This window comes from Euphorbia lathyris, chromosome 7 (genome assembly GCF_963576675.1).
Source record: "Euphorbia lathyris chromosome 7, ddEupLath1.1, whole genome shotgun sequence".
Taxonomy (NCBI): Eukaryota; Viridiplantae; Streptophyta; class Magnoliopsida; order Malpighiales; family Euphorbiaceae; genus Euphorbia; species Euphorbia lathyris.
Window position 1 is genome coordinate 52,127,882 of NC_088916.1, and position 14,789 is coordinate 52,142,670.

General features: G+C 35.5%; 1 pseudogene; it reads right to left on the reverse strand.

The window, feature by feature from the left end:
- Nucleotides 1-696: 696 nt before the first annotated feature.
- LOC136236108 (cytochrome P450 CYP82D47-like) lies at nt 697-14,422 on the reverse strand (annotated as a pseudogene).
- Nucleotides 14,423-14,789: the final 367 nt, after the last annotated feature.

Here is a 14,789-nt window from a genome sequence, read left to right on the forward strand (position 1 = left end):
CCTAAATTGTTAGGACCGGCCCTGTTACCACATCTACATCTTCCCGCATATTTTTAACTTCTCTTAACCCTCTTTTAACCTACCCTGAATCTATATATGCTTTATAAAATTCACATTCTCAACCTTCTCTTAATTTTGACTTAAAAACAACAGTCTTTATTCTAAAACAGCAAAACAGAGGTGTTTTCTATTTTAACCAAATGTATATATATCCACTGTTAGTAGAATTAGCAAATAGGAGGTAGAATATGGAAAATAAACACACTTTTTGTATCAAATTTGATATCAGTGGAGAATCCATGACAAACTTATATCGTTTAGTCGTAGATCCCTATTTTTCTTTTTAGTTTTTAACTCACTTTTCGTTTCATTTAAAAAAAACTTATTTTCGTTTATTTAATTCTCAGAATATTTGTTTTGACTCTATCACTGAAGGCAATTAAACTTAGACCCGGTTTGTTTGGGGGAAAATATTGTGTCCTAGAAAATTTTATGTAGAGAAAATATTATGCAGGAAAATAAAATATTTTTCTGTGTTTGGCAAAACACTGGAAAATATTTTCCAGTGTTTGGTTCCTTCCGTTAAAATTAAACATATATGTATATAATTAATAATTATATGACAATGTTAATATTATATTAATTAACATAGATTAATATGTAACATGACATCCAATTATTCGCACAAATGATATACTAATATAGTTGTGAAGGAAGGCGAGGAGTGAGAAAAACTTCCACCGGAGTAGGTTTCATATTGGTAATTCCGATACCCTCACTCATATCAACCGGATTACTTGACGAAGTTTGAATTTCAAAAGCATGCAACAAAGTAGTAAGTGTGAGATTCAACACTTGAAGACCAAACGAAACTCCAGGACACATTCTTCTTTCGCTGCCAAATGGTAACAATTCAAAATGTTGACCTTTCACATCAACATCCTTTTGTTCATTTGTAAGGAGCCTTTCTGGTTTAAATTCAAGAGGGTCAACCCACACACTTGAATCTCTCTGAATTTTAGCAGCATTTATGAAAATTCGTGTCCCAGCTAGAATATGATACCCATCTACTGTGCATTCTTCCACTGATTCATATGGTATTAGCAACGACACTGCTGGATATAACCTAAATGTTTCCTTAATAACAGCTTGGAAGTAAACTAAGCTCTTTATATCTGACTTTGTCACTTGTCTGTTTTTACCGACAACCTCGTTTAGTTCTTGTTGCACTTTCTTTAGAGTATCACAATTGTTGAGTAATAATGACAACGCCCATGTCATTGTGATTGTCATTATGTCCGAGGCCGCTAAAATAAGACTCTGCAGAGATTGCTCTTATGACAAACAACCCACACTTACCCAATGCTTGTCCCCAAGCATATCAGATCATGTCATCAACTCTTTACTCTTATGATTTCGTGTTTTTTCAACCTTTCCCGATCCCCCCTCACAATGTAAAGATTATCAGCCATCAACTCTCCAAACCAAGACATTGTTCATGTTTAAATATACAATGTAACTAATTGAAAAATCTCAGCAAACAAGCTTTTGACCATGTACATAAGGTATGAATTAAAATCAACAACACCCTCACAGAAATCACTCCTTGCACTCAAGTGTTTAGGCTATAATTAATTTCAAGGAATCACTCAAGTCATAACCTAGAATGAAATTACCATAAGCTTGCCAATATATCAAATCTCCACCACTTAGTATGAATTCAAGACATTAAATCAAAGGGACTTAAAACAGGGTGTAACATAGGCTAGGGTTAAGGTTTGGAAAGGAAATGAGGAAGAAAGGGAATCGAGAGTAGTAAAAATGTACACTTACTCTGAAAATGGCCAAAATGGAAATCAAGACACAATTATTTACAATACTCATGTAACATTGAGCAAAAAAACTTCTTTTCTTTTCTACTTCTTTTTCCTTTTTTTTCGTTATATTTTTTTCTGTATATTTTTTTCTTTGCACTAAAAGTTCTACTAACACATAAGAGTTAATGTTTTGTAATCTAATATCCATTGAGACACTTTTGGAAGCACAACCACATATAACTAAAGGACTTATGCTAAATCCTCATACTTTGATGAACTTATGGTCAATTTGAAGAGATTGCTCAAAGCAGCAACTAAACACTAAGATAAATGAAAGAATGTACAGACTCTAATGGTTAGCATGTCCCTGGCCAAGGGACTTAAATAGGGGTATGTCAAGAATGGGGGAAAAGGCTCAAATGTGGCTAATTAAGGGCTGGTACTGTTGTTTTTGTTAGTCTTGGGCAAGACTAAGGGTTCAAATTTTATTTGAAATGGCTAGCAGAAAAAAAACCTATTGCCCTTATCATTTTTAATGCTTGAATACATCAATGTGGTCTCGAAATGAATAACATGGAAAGTTCTAGAATTTCAAACTAGAATTGGACAACACACTCAGAAAAAATATAGAACAAAGTGTAATGTTTTGTTCTTGCATTGAGGCTCAAAATCTTTCCAAAATTTGGGGTGAGGTGTTGTTTTATTCAAAACGTCTGTCATGTAATGGGAAATTAGTCAAGTGGTTCATATGCATGCTTAAGACAATTGTGCAACCCTGACCTTTTGAAATCGACAGCTTTACTCAAAATAAGACTTAAGGGTTTCAGTACTAAGTTGGAAACCTAGTTTCAACCGAGTGCAAAAGTGAGAGCTAGCATTGTTATTTCTAAGGACAAAACAAAGGGTGGACACCCCCACACTATTGCAAACAAAGATAGACAACAATTCCAGAAAGAACAGGCATAAAATGAGGCAACAAAACAATGTATTTCCACTAAAGTCAGACAAAAACCAAACAAACAAAACACTTCTATATCAAAAAACCCTCCCCCACTTTCTCCTCGCACTGCCTCAGTGCAGAATTCGCAAAATTAGGGGCGAATGGCAGCAAACAGAAGAAAAATAAAGTGAAAGAGAAATTGTGCTTACTGCCCTTTTTGGAGGAGGGAACCTCGTGCCTCATCTCTTACGAGAAGGTTTGAACAAAGTTTACAGGCTTGAAGTAAGCCTCTTGATTTGCACGCATTTCCTTGATCTTATTTAACGTTTCCTTACCTGATGTAGTGGGTCTGCAAATTGCAAATTGGTGGTGAATGAGGCGGTAGGGTGTCGTGTTTCTTTTGAATCGTGAAACCATATGGGCGGCTTCCTCCTGCCGATTGTGGTTCTGTGACTATTGGTGCGGCGACCAAAGGTGGTGCTCGGTCGCTGGAAGTGGCTGCCATCGGTGGTTCTATGAAAATCGCAGATGATTGTGGTTGCGGGTTGAAGAAAAATGATCGAGAAAGAGGGATTTTGTGAGGCTACGAGTTGAAGAATACGATTGAAAGAGATGGAGATAGGGTTTTGATTTTGGAAATAAAGTGGTGAGGGTAAAAAAAAGAAAAAAATTAAGGGTAAAAGAGAGGAATTAAAAACAAAATTGTTTTTAACCCTCTTTTTAACTTCTTTTCAGCCTATTGGGTCCCTATTAATTCAATTAACTCTCTTATTTCACTCCTTTAGGCTTATTTCTCCATTCTTTTCTTCCCTACACACCTGCAAATCAGAATCACAACTTCATTGGAAAAGATGATGTCAGTTAAATTATTTATTCTACATGAAATAAACCAAATGAAAATGAAACTGAATGTAAATGATAGATGTTGGTCTTGGCCAAGACCAAAACTGGGTTGCCTCCCAATAGCGCCGCTAGTTAACGTCTTTGGCTAGACGCAACCGAGCTTCAATGAACTTTTAGCTCCATAACTTCACAACTTTCCATCGGGATATTCTCATAAAATTGCGTGAGACAATGACCATTTACTTTCTGCACTTTCCCGTTCTCCAAATGCTGAATTTCCACTGCACCATGAGGAAAGATATTAGTTACTAAGAAAGGTCCGATCCAACATGATTTTAATCTCCCTCGAAATAATTTCAACCGCGAATGGAATAGTAACACTTTCTGTCCTATTTGAAATTGTTTCTGAACTATCATGTTGTCGTGAAATTTCTTAGTCTTAAATTTGTGAATCCTCGAACTCTCATGAGCTTCATTCCTTAGTTCCTCAAGCTCTTGTACTTTCAACTTCATGGGTTTTCCTACTTCATCAATATTCATATTACACTGCTCAATTGCCCATAAGGCTCTGTGTTCTGGTTTTGTTGATTCATGCACATCTTCTCCAAGCTCCATGTCTTTCTCCTTTATTTTGCTGCTCACATCTATGCTTTTTCTATAACTACCTGCATCATGTCTTCCCTATATACTTCAAAAACTTGATGAGTTATTGGTTCAATAACATTTATGCCACAAACAGAAGATACTTCATTAGGAATTTTCATGGCCTTATAAACATCAAATTGAACAATTTTACCATCAAACTCCATAGTCATTATTCCTTTGTGAACATCGATTTTTGTCCGAGCAGTTGTTAGAAATGGTCTACCTAACAGGATTTTCGACGAATCTGAAGAGTGATCTTCATCTCCCATGTCTATGACATAGAAATCAGCTGGAAAAATTAAACCATTAACCTGCATAAGAACATCTTCCAACAAACCTTCGGGATAAACTATAGACCGGTTAACGAGTTGGATTACTACTCATGTTTCCTCTAAAGGACCAGCATTTAAAGATGAACAAATTAATTTAGGCATGACATTAATTGACGCTCCTAGATCACACATTGCTCTTTTAATACTAGTATTTCCGATTTTGCAGGAAATAGAAAACATACCTCTGTCCTTACACTTTTGGGGCATTTTTTCATGTAGGACAGCAGATACATTCTCACACATTGTTATCTTTTCATATCCAAATTTCTTGGTTTTATTAGCACGCAATTCTTTGAGAAATTTTGCATATCGGGGTATTTGTTTTATAGCATTAAGCAAAGGAATATTTACCTCCACCTTGCGGAATGTCTCAAAAATGTCTTGCTCCTCTTTTTCATTCTTTGATTTGGCTAAACGACCAGGGAAAGGTGGTCTAATTACCAAAGGTGTGTGTTGATTTGTGGCTTTTTCTCCAGATGACTTACCAGTTGAACCTTCTGTCTCATTTTCTCTGACACAAGCTGTTCTAATTCGGAAGTAGACTTAGTCTTGGGCAAGACTAATTCTTTTCTGCTGCGAAGCGAGATTGCACTCACATTTTGTCTCGAATTCGCCTCAGTTTGTGAAGGTAACTTCCCCTAGGACTGTATTGCACTCAGAATGGTCGCTATCTGACTCATTTGCTTCTCTAAATTTTGGACGTTTGCTTGAAGATTAGCATTGACCTTGACTTGTTCTTCTTGGAATTTTAGCAGGTTAGACATAACAAACTGATCATTGGAATTTGACACCATACCTGAATTTGGATCCTGTTGGCGATATTTTCGAAATATCCCAATTTTCAACCTTGATACGCGGGTGCGGGGATTAAAAATGGTAAAAATAATGCGGGGCGTGCCAGAGAAGCTAATTCTCAAAGGATAAAATGGTAATTAAATGCAGTAAATAAATAAAATGCGCCTAAATTACTTGAATTCTAAACGAAAAGCGATTGGCGACTGTTATAAGGACTGAAAATAAAAACAACGGTCTTGGGCCCCGACGTTACTTGTCAGGTTGGTCGGAAAAACAATTTTTAAATATACGTACCAAAAATAAAGTAAAAAACGACACAAAAATATAATTTTTTGAATTTTCTTTTATATTTTTATTGATTTTGTAAATATTTTTCAATGTTTTTGTGTTACAAATAATAATAAAGCATGAAAATTACAACTTATAAAGAAATAATAACTTTAAAGCTAGAAATGTAAATAAGTCATGAAAAACAAATATGTACAGGATGAAATAAAATTAAACCAATCTCTTTGATGTCGTTGGGACGCGTGAAATTAAGGGCTGGAACTCCAGAAAATCATCTCGGGGGCTGTTGCGTTGTCCGGGTAATTCTGGGTGAATTCGGAGCAGTTCGGAGAGTTCAGGGACTTAGGCAAAAATTTACCACCAAGCTAATAAATCAGCAGCACTTTGTGGAACAAAACAGTAATTTTTTGAAACTTTCTGGTTCAATTTTGGGAGCTGTAGAGGTCGGATTATAGCGAAACGAAGGCTAGTATTCAAAGTTAGTGTGCAAGGGAAGAGTTTAGAACTGGAATTTCGAGAAAAGATCGAGTAAATGAGTCGGAATAAATTATTGAAAATGGGGTGACAGAATAATTATTTGATGGTTGAAAAACCAAAAGCTTGATTCTGTTTCGTGGAGGGTGTTTTAAGGACGATTAAGAAGGCTATAAGGGGTCGTTTTTTACGAAATAAAAATTGAGAATTGAAGAATTGATGTCAATAAAGAGATTAAAATTAATTTGGGCTAAAATGATCAGCTAACGAACTCTAAATAAAATTTGGAAAACGGCTCACCAGAAAAGTTGTTTGATGAATTTTTCAATGATGAAAAACTCAAAAGCTTGTTTCTGGGTCTTTTTAATTGATTGAGATCAATAAAAAGTTTCTAAACATGATTTGGAATAGGTGTGTAAACTAAGAATGACTCGAAAATGGGGTTTCGATGATCTTGGTTTTACGGAAAATGTTTGAAGCTTTGAAGAATATAACAATGGTGAAATTTGACTTAGACTAAGAAAGCTTGAACCGAGGATTGGATGATGCTTTTACTGACTTAACTAAGAGATTGCAAGAAACGATTTGAAAATTGGTTGATTAAACTAAGAGAATTTTGGATTTGAAGTTTCTGAAAATTGGAAGTTTTTCTGAAGAACTGAAGATTAAAGAACTAATTCTGGGAATTGAGACCTTGTTTAGACTAATTAGATGCTAAAGAATGATTTCTACGAATCTAAAGATTGATAAAAAGGGCCGATTTTGGCAGAAAAATTGAGTTGTTCAGTGTTTGATTGATTTTGAGTGAGCATTGGAATGAAAGAGTTGAGCTCTATTTATAGGATTTTGAGTAATAAATCTCATGTTAGTGGCTCTTAAACTTCTCACCCATGATCCCATTACCTTCCCATAAGTTGAAGAAAGAAAATGGCTGAGTTGGGAGTTGAAAAAATGGAGGTAATGCCGTGAAATACGTTCCTCAAATAGGTAGACATATTCAAACCCGTTTTTCAGCACTGCTTCTCTTTGAAAAATTCTACCGGCTTCGTTTTAGCTTCGTTTTGCTCCATTTTTTACATTCCAGAAAGCTAACATCCCGAACTTTCTGAAAAAAATAATAACTGTCTGATATCTTGCTGTGTCGTGGTCCATTTTTGTTGTCGAAGTTGCTGGACAGGTTATTGAAAAATGGTGCAAATTTGCCCTGATTTTTATTATTTCTTTTTCTTTTCTTTTTATTTCTGTTTTCTTTTTTTATAATAATCCTTTGATATTATTTTCTATTTTTTTTATCACATTTTTATTTTGTTGCAAAATGAATTTAATTAAAATAAAATAACTATAGAGTAAAAATTATATAACCTATGCTAAAACACAAAAAATTAAATTAGCCCCAACAATTGCCCCCCTATTTTATGTGTAAAAGATATGAAAATGAATTTTGCACATAAAATAAGTCTTTTATTAATTTTTTTTTACCCCTCAGTACTGATTTTGTTGAAGCTGAAATTATGTTCTTTGCAGCTTCCTCGTCATTTTCAGACATGATTTCTGCTGGTTGATGGCTCAGAAAGAAAATAAAGATCACCGAGGTAAATTTGTATGAAAATTGACGGTGTGTGATGGAATTGCTAGATGACTTGTTGAATTTTTCTTTGAATTACAAGACATGTCCATCTGCTGCTGTAGAGCTCACCACAAAAAATGTCGTCGTAGTGGTTTGGGTACCGATGGTAAGTTGCACAGGTAAAACCCCATAGGTTTTAGCAATTTCACCGGTAAAAGCTGAGACGGAAATTTCTGACGTCATTATGTCACATACGGATTTCCCGAGAGCTAGTGCCATCTTTAATGGCATAATGTTAACGGATGAACCATTATCAACTAGAACTCTCGATAAGGGCTTTCCATCAACGTGTGCTTTGATATATAATGGCTTAATATGGCGTGTCATCTGCGGAGTGGGTTTGTCAAAATAAACCCGCTTCATGCGATCTTCTAACGAAGATTTTATTGTAACACCACCTCGTCGTTCTTCTTGGACTTTGTTTCTTTCCTCCTTTGTATCTTCAATTCTGAAATTTATTGGTAAAATTAGAGAAGTAGCAGCACATCCAACTTGGATCAAAAGGTCTCTCACACGAATTTCCACTTTTTTCTTTTCTTTTATTTTTTGTTTCGAAACGTTGCTAGAATCGACACTAGACAACTCCATTTCATTTTTCCTTCTTTTTTCTACCTCTCTCTTTCTTATTCTTCTTTTTGCATTTTTTGAGAGAGGTTGTGGAAATTTTTTATGTCGGTTGATGAACCATTTTTCGAGGGGAACTTGCGCCGGTGGAGTAACGAAGCGTGATCGGCCTTGGTTTGCGCCACTTTTATTTTTATTTATTGGCTTTCGTTTTCTCCGTGGCTTTTCTTTCTCCTTGGCGATTGGCAAAGTGCCCTTTGGTACCCAAATTTGTTTTGTCTTTGGATGGTCGAGGCGCCCTTTTCTCTCTGACTCGAGGTGTTGCTATGGACATTACGCTTAAGAGGTGGCATCTCGATGGAAGTTGCATTTATCATTGTAGCGGCTGGAAATGGATCATCATCAATCAACATGCTCTTTTTCTTTTCAGGAAATTTAAGCACGCCTTTGTTTATTCTATCCTGCACCGCATTCTTAAAAATAAAGCAAGATTGTATGTCGTGGCTCCAACTATCATGATATTTACAATAAGTTTTTCCACTGGTGTCATCTCTCGATGGAATAATGTGTCCATGTGGTAAGGTGATAAAACCCTCTTTTAGCAAATAATCAAACAATTCTCCAGTTTTAGAAACATCAAATGTGTATTGCACATTTGTATTCCGCTTAACCACTTCAGGGGTTTTTGGACTTTTTGCTAACATTGGACAAACGCGGGATCCTGTTCTAGTTAGTTCGGCTATAGCTACCTCATGTGCCTCATTGGTTTCTATATCCTGATGGTAACTACCTATAGAGTTTTTCTTCCTACGATTATCCTCGCGCATTAATTCTTCATATTCTGACACTTTAGCAACAAGTTCATAATAATCACAAAAATCAATGCCCTGGAATTTCTTCCTATTTTCAAACTCTAAGCCACGTTGAGCAATTTTAACAAACTCTATTTCAGGAATATTAACTCGACATATATGCCTCATTTTCTTGAAACAATTAATAAAACTTTCAACGGACTCACCTGAGCGCTGAACCATACGAGATAGTTCGGCGACACATACCTTCGGCTCAGTTCGATAGAACTGAGCATGAAATAATTGTTCCATGCAACCCTAGCTTCTGATAGATTCAGGTTGTAATGTCATATACCATGTGAAAGCTGGTCTAGTTAGTGATCCAGGGAATAAATGCAAACGAACATATCAAAGTCTTGCTCCGCACTAATCCCGCTGCATTGGAATGAAAATCGAGCAACGTGCTCGATGGTAGATTGTCCACTTTCACCTGAAAATAAAGAAAAATCCGGAATTCTAAAATTGTGAGGAAATCGGTATCGCTGGTCGTATTCCCTAGGGTAGGCTTTCTGAAACTCCGGAGGGTATACTTCACGGACCGTAGGTCCATAAATTTCTTGCACGATGTTTCGAATACGTTGCCTATCCTCCGCTTCATTACACATTTCGCTTATCACATTTTTATTTTGTTACAAAATGAATTTAATTAAAATACAATAACTATAGAGTAAAAATTATAACCTATGCTAAAACACAAAAAAAAAATTAAATTAGCCCCCAACAGATCCATTTGAATAGGTCTATATTGTTGAGGTCTTTGTTGATACTGTTGGGGAATATTCGGTTGAAGCACATTATTTTGCTACTTGTAGCTGAGGTATGGATGATCACATAGTCCAGGATTATATGAATTTGAGTATGGATCATACTTCCGTGGGGGCTGTCCCTGATATCCGAGGACATTGTTGATCTGTTCTGGTGTACCTTCGTGCAATACGGGACATTCATATGTGGCATGTCCAGTGACTATACAGATCTCGCATGTCTTAACTTGAGCTGCTGTCCCTACAATCAAATTTTAAACAAGAGACATCAAAGCATTTAGTTTTTCCTCAATGGAAGAAGTACTTACCTCATAAGTTTTCCTTGGAGCATCTTGTTGCTTCCCAAATTATTGGGAAGTTGCTGCCATACTTTTGATCAGCTCTTTAGCTGCAGTTAGTGTTTTTATCAATAAGGCTTCCCCCACTAGCAACATCTACCATATTTCTTTCCATGCCTAACATTCCCTCATAAAAATATTGAATAAGAGAATGTTCAGTTATCCCATATTGGGGACAGCTTGCACATAGCCTTTTGAACCTCTCCCAATAGTCATGGAGTGTCTCAATATCCTTCTGCCTTATTCCACTAATTTCCCTTCGAATCATTGCTGCTCGAGAAGATGGAAAATACTTTTCTAGGAATGCTTGTGCCATACCCATCCATGTTGTGATGGATTTAGAGGGAAGGTTAAGAAATCAGTCTTTAGCTGCATCCTGCAAAGAAAAGGGAAAGGCTCTTAATTTCACTTGTTCCTCGGTTATTCCTTGTGGACTCATACCTGAGCAGACCGTATGAAATTCTTTGAGATGATTATGTGGATTTTTGCTTTCCATTCCATGAAACTTAGGCAAATAATGAATCAGTCCCGATTTAAGTTCAAAAGCCACATCTAGGATTGGGTATGTGACGCATAAGGGTTGTTGATCAGCCTGAGGAGCATGAAGTTGTCTTAAGGTTTTGTCTGCCATTGTTTCTGCTTCAGATGACTCACTTTCCTCACTGGAAATTCCATCTTCTTCACTGGAACTGGAAGTTTCAGCACTTTGCAATTTCTCTAACCTCACTTCTTTACGAAGTCTCCTTGCTAGCAATTATATTTTTGATTCAAAAAGAAGTTGCTTCTAGTTTTCAGACCTGGTCATAAATTGCCTTAAATCAAGTTAGATTAATCCCCGGCAATGGTGCCAAAAGTTGACGGGTGTCAAATCCACCAAAAATAATTAATACTTCACAGATCTAGTTACAGGCTTTGCACAAGGGTAAGTAAAGGTCGTACCCAAAGGATTAATAATTAATGATCTAATCACAAATATAACCAAGCAATGAACAAAAAGTAAATAGGGGGAGTTTGAATAGGTTGATTCACTAAATTAGCAAAAGTAATCAAAATAGAATTTGGATTGAATGTAAATATTAAAGAAGACTTGAGTTAAGGGATTCTCAGGCAAGGATTTCAGTTAGTCTTGATCATTGACGGAAAAGATTGTTCATCCAAATCAAGTATCAGATTAGTTTGGGCTATTCTTCCGTATTACTGAATTAGCTAAGTAAGACTATAACTAATCCCTAATTAACGAATAATCTCACCTCAGCGGCTAAGATTCAACCCGTTAACAACATTATAAATAGAAGAACCTAATCTAAGCCAACCGATTCTCAGCTATATTGATTCAGAAACCTAATTATTTATTCACTTGATATGATAAAATTGAACCTTGATGTATTAATGTCACATGGAGGAATTTCAAATTGTCAATCTGATTTTGTCTCTGAATACATTCCAAGATTCGATTTTATGTTATCAATTACCACTTGCTTTGATTCAACTAAACAATGACTTATTGATTATATAGTTTAACCAAATAGTTGTATGTCAATTTATTCAATGAACAATCAGCCGTTATCATTCAAATGTAAACTAACGATTGGGATGAAATCCCTAAGCACAGTGAATAAGTAAATGATACGAATAACAGAAGTAAAACGATCTCACAAAACTTGAAGAATCCTGCCTTTGAATTAACCCTTAACCAAAAATAAGGAGTTAGCTATGAATAGCCATGAAGAACAATTTGTATCTCCTTTCAAGAAAGAACCAAATGATTACTGAAAAATAAAACCTAAAAAGAACTTAGTTTCCAAGAACGTAAATCAGACTTTTTATAGAGAAAAGCCTCTCCTAAAAATTAGCTAACAACAAAAAAATAGTTTGTTTTAAACACAATCAAGATCTTTTCTAATCTGTCATATCTCCCAATTTCGTGCATGCTTAGTCATTCCCAACTATTCAGGTTCGTTCTTGATAGAATAAGGGAGAGTCCTGATCAATTCTGGAATCTGCAATTCCCGAAATCCTTAGTCTTGGGCAAGACTAACTTTATCTTCATTTCAGCTCCTCCAAATCAGCTCCAAATTCCCTTCTAGTCCAAATTTGTTTCAAGTTAGGTCCAATTTTGCTTCTTTTAATCACCTGAGTCTTGTGGAGATAAAATATACCAAAACAAGCAATAACACTTAAAATAACACTAAATTAATTAAATAACCTAGCATTAAAGTGGATATTCGAATGTTGAATTTGACACTTATCATATTAGCAACGACACTGCTGGATATAATCTAAATGTTCCCTTAATAACAACTTGGAAGTAAACTAAGCTCTTTATATCTGACTCTGTCACTTGTCTATTTTTACCAACGACCTCGTCTAGTTCTTGTTGCACTTTCTTTATAGTATCATGATTGTTGAGTAATAATGACAACGCCCATGTCATTGTGATTGCCATTGTGTCTGAGGCCGCTAAAATAAGACTCTGCAGAGAGAGTTGCTCAAAAAGATTAATATTTTTCTTACTTCTTTTCCATATTGGTACACATTTTTCATTATAAAAGATAGTAGGCTTAATGCATACGTGTTCTTGCGAACTTCATTAAAAATTAGCAAGATGAAAATAGAGAATCGAATCCACCATTATTGCTAGTAGCAAGATGAAATTAGCAGGTAAGCAAAACTATAGAAATATCCCTCCACCTATGCATGAGATGCTACAAGAGTCATTTCTTATCATTGAGTTCACCCTCACACACAAGCAAAATTATAGATATATAAAACTCCATTGGTTTGCCGAAAAATATTGTGTCTTAAAAAATATTGAGTAAGATTAATCTTTTTGTTGAAAAACATCGTGTTTTGGCTGCAATAGTGAAAAATAAAAGGAAGTTGGGGTTGACTATTGTTTTCAGAATGATGAGAAAAAATTGAGGAGGTTGCGAAAGGGTTACGAAAAATGTTTTACTTTTTTATTATTTTTACAATGATAAAGTATTTTTCTTACTTTATTCGTATATTTTTTTTGTTGACTAATCTCGAATTTTTCAATTACTTAAACAAATACGCCCTGGTATTTGTCAGCAAACAAAAGAAACCTCCAATAAAATCTTAAATAAAAAAACAAATTTAATAGTAAGATGAAGATATACATACCAGACATGTAGCTTTGTTAATGGTGTCGGCATCTCGATCGGAAAACTGTACTGCATTATCAAGAATCGAGAGCAATAAATCCATGAAATCTTCATCTCCTTTTGATCTACCACTCTCTTTCTTCTTCTTCTTACATTCTTCTAACCATTCATCAACCATAAAATCAAGATTTTTAACAATCTTCTTCATCTTCTTCTCAATTCCACCCAAATCCAACCTCCTCAAACATGGAACTGCATCCGACATCGCAAACTTTCCGACCAGTTCCATGAACTCTCTCAAAGTATCTCTCCACACATCATTATTATCTTTTCCTTCATTCTCATTTTCCCCATACTCCACATATCTCTTCCCTACGATTATTTTCAATATCACATTCGATGTTATATGGAAAAACCATCGCTTCATTTCAACATTTTAATTCTTGCTCTTGCTCGATTCTCGATATAGATCTTTCATGACCGCCTTTACCTATGCCTCTCTGACATACCTTAGCATCTCTAGCCAATGACTAGAAAGAAGCTCAATGGTGGCGATTTTGTGAATTTGACACCAATACTCTCCATACGGAGCGAAGCCAATCATTTGGTCGTCATAGCCTAAAATCTCAGTAGCTAGAGATTTAGGATGGCTGGCGAAAGCTCTGTCATTTTTTGTAAGACACTCCTTTCCTATGTCGCTATTACTTACTACCAAAGTTGGGTGCACGCCGAAGTTAATGGTGAAAATAGGGCCGTACTTGTCAGCTAGGTTTCCTAGGATGATATGAGCTGGCTGTTTCGCGGCTAGGAGAGGAAGGTGGCCGATAATAGGCCATGCGCCACCAGGTTGCGGAGGGAACTTTTTCTTGGATGTGTTTTGTGATTTAAGAAAGGCCTAATACATTACCAGCTCCCTGAATTTGTCCAAGATAGTAGATTAGCTCCCTGAACTTTGCAAGTATCTCACCAGCTCCCTAAACTTGCTTATTTCATATCACCAGCTCCCTAAATTTGTCCATAAAAGTAGATTAGTTCCCTGAACTTTACAAGTATCTCACCTGTTTAAATTATTAAACTTAAATTTTTAATTTATATAAAAAAATAATAACTTTCAATGCATCCACGTGAATGCTTTGAAATTGGGAGAAAAGAATTGGTCAAAGTTTGCCAAAATAATTAAGTATGGGTTGATAGTGTTGCTATGTGTAGACCAATTATCATGTATTGTTTATTATGTATTCTCTATATATTATATATAGAGTTGTGTTGTGTGATTGTAAGTGGTGTGGGAAAAAAAAGAAAGAAAGTGGAGAGTTGTAATTGTATCACTGAATAAAAAATATCAATATTAGTTCTTCTTTTTCTTAAATTTCTTTTTTATCTCTA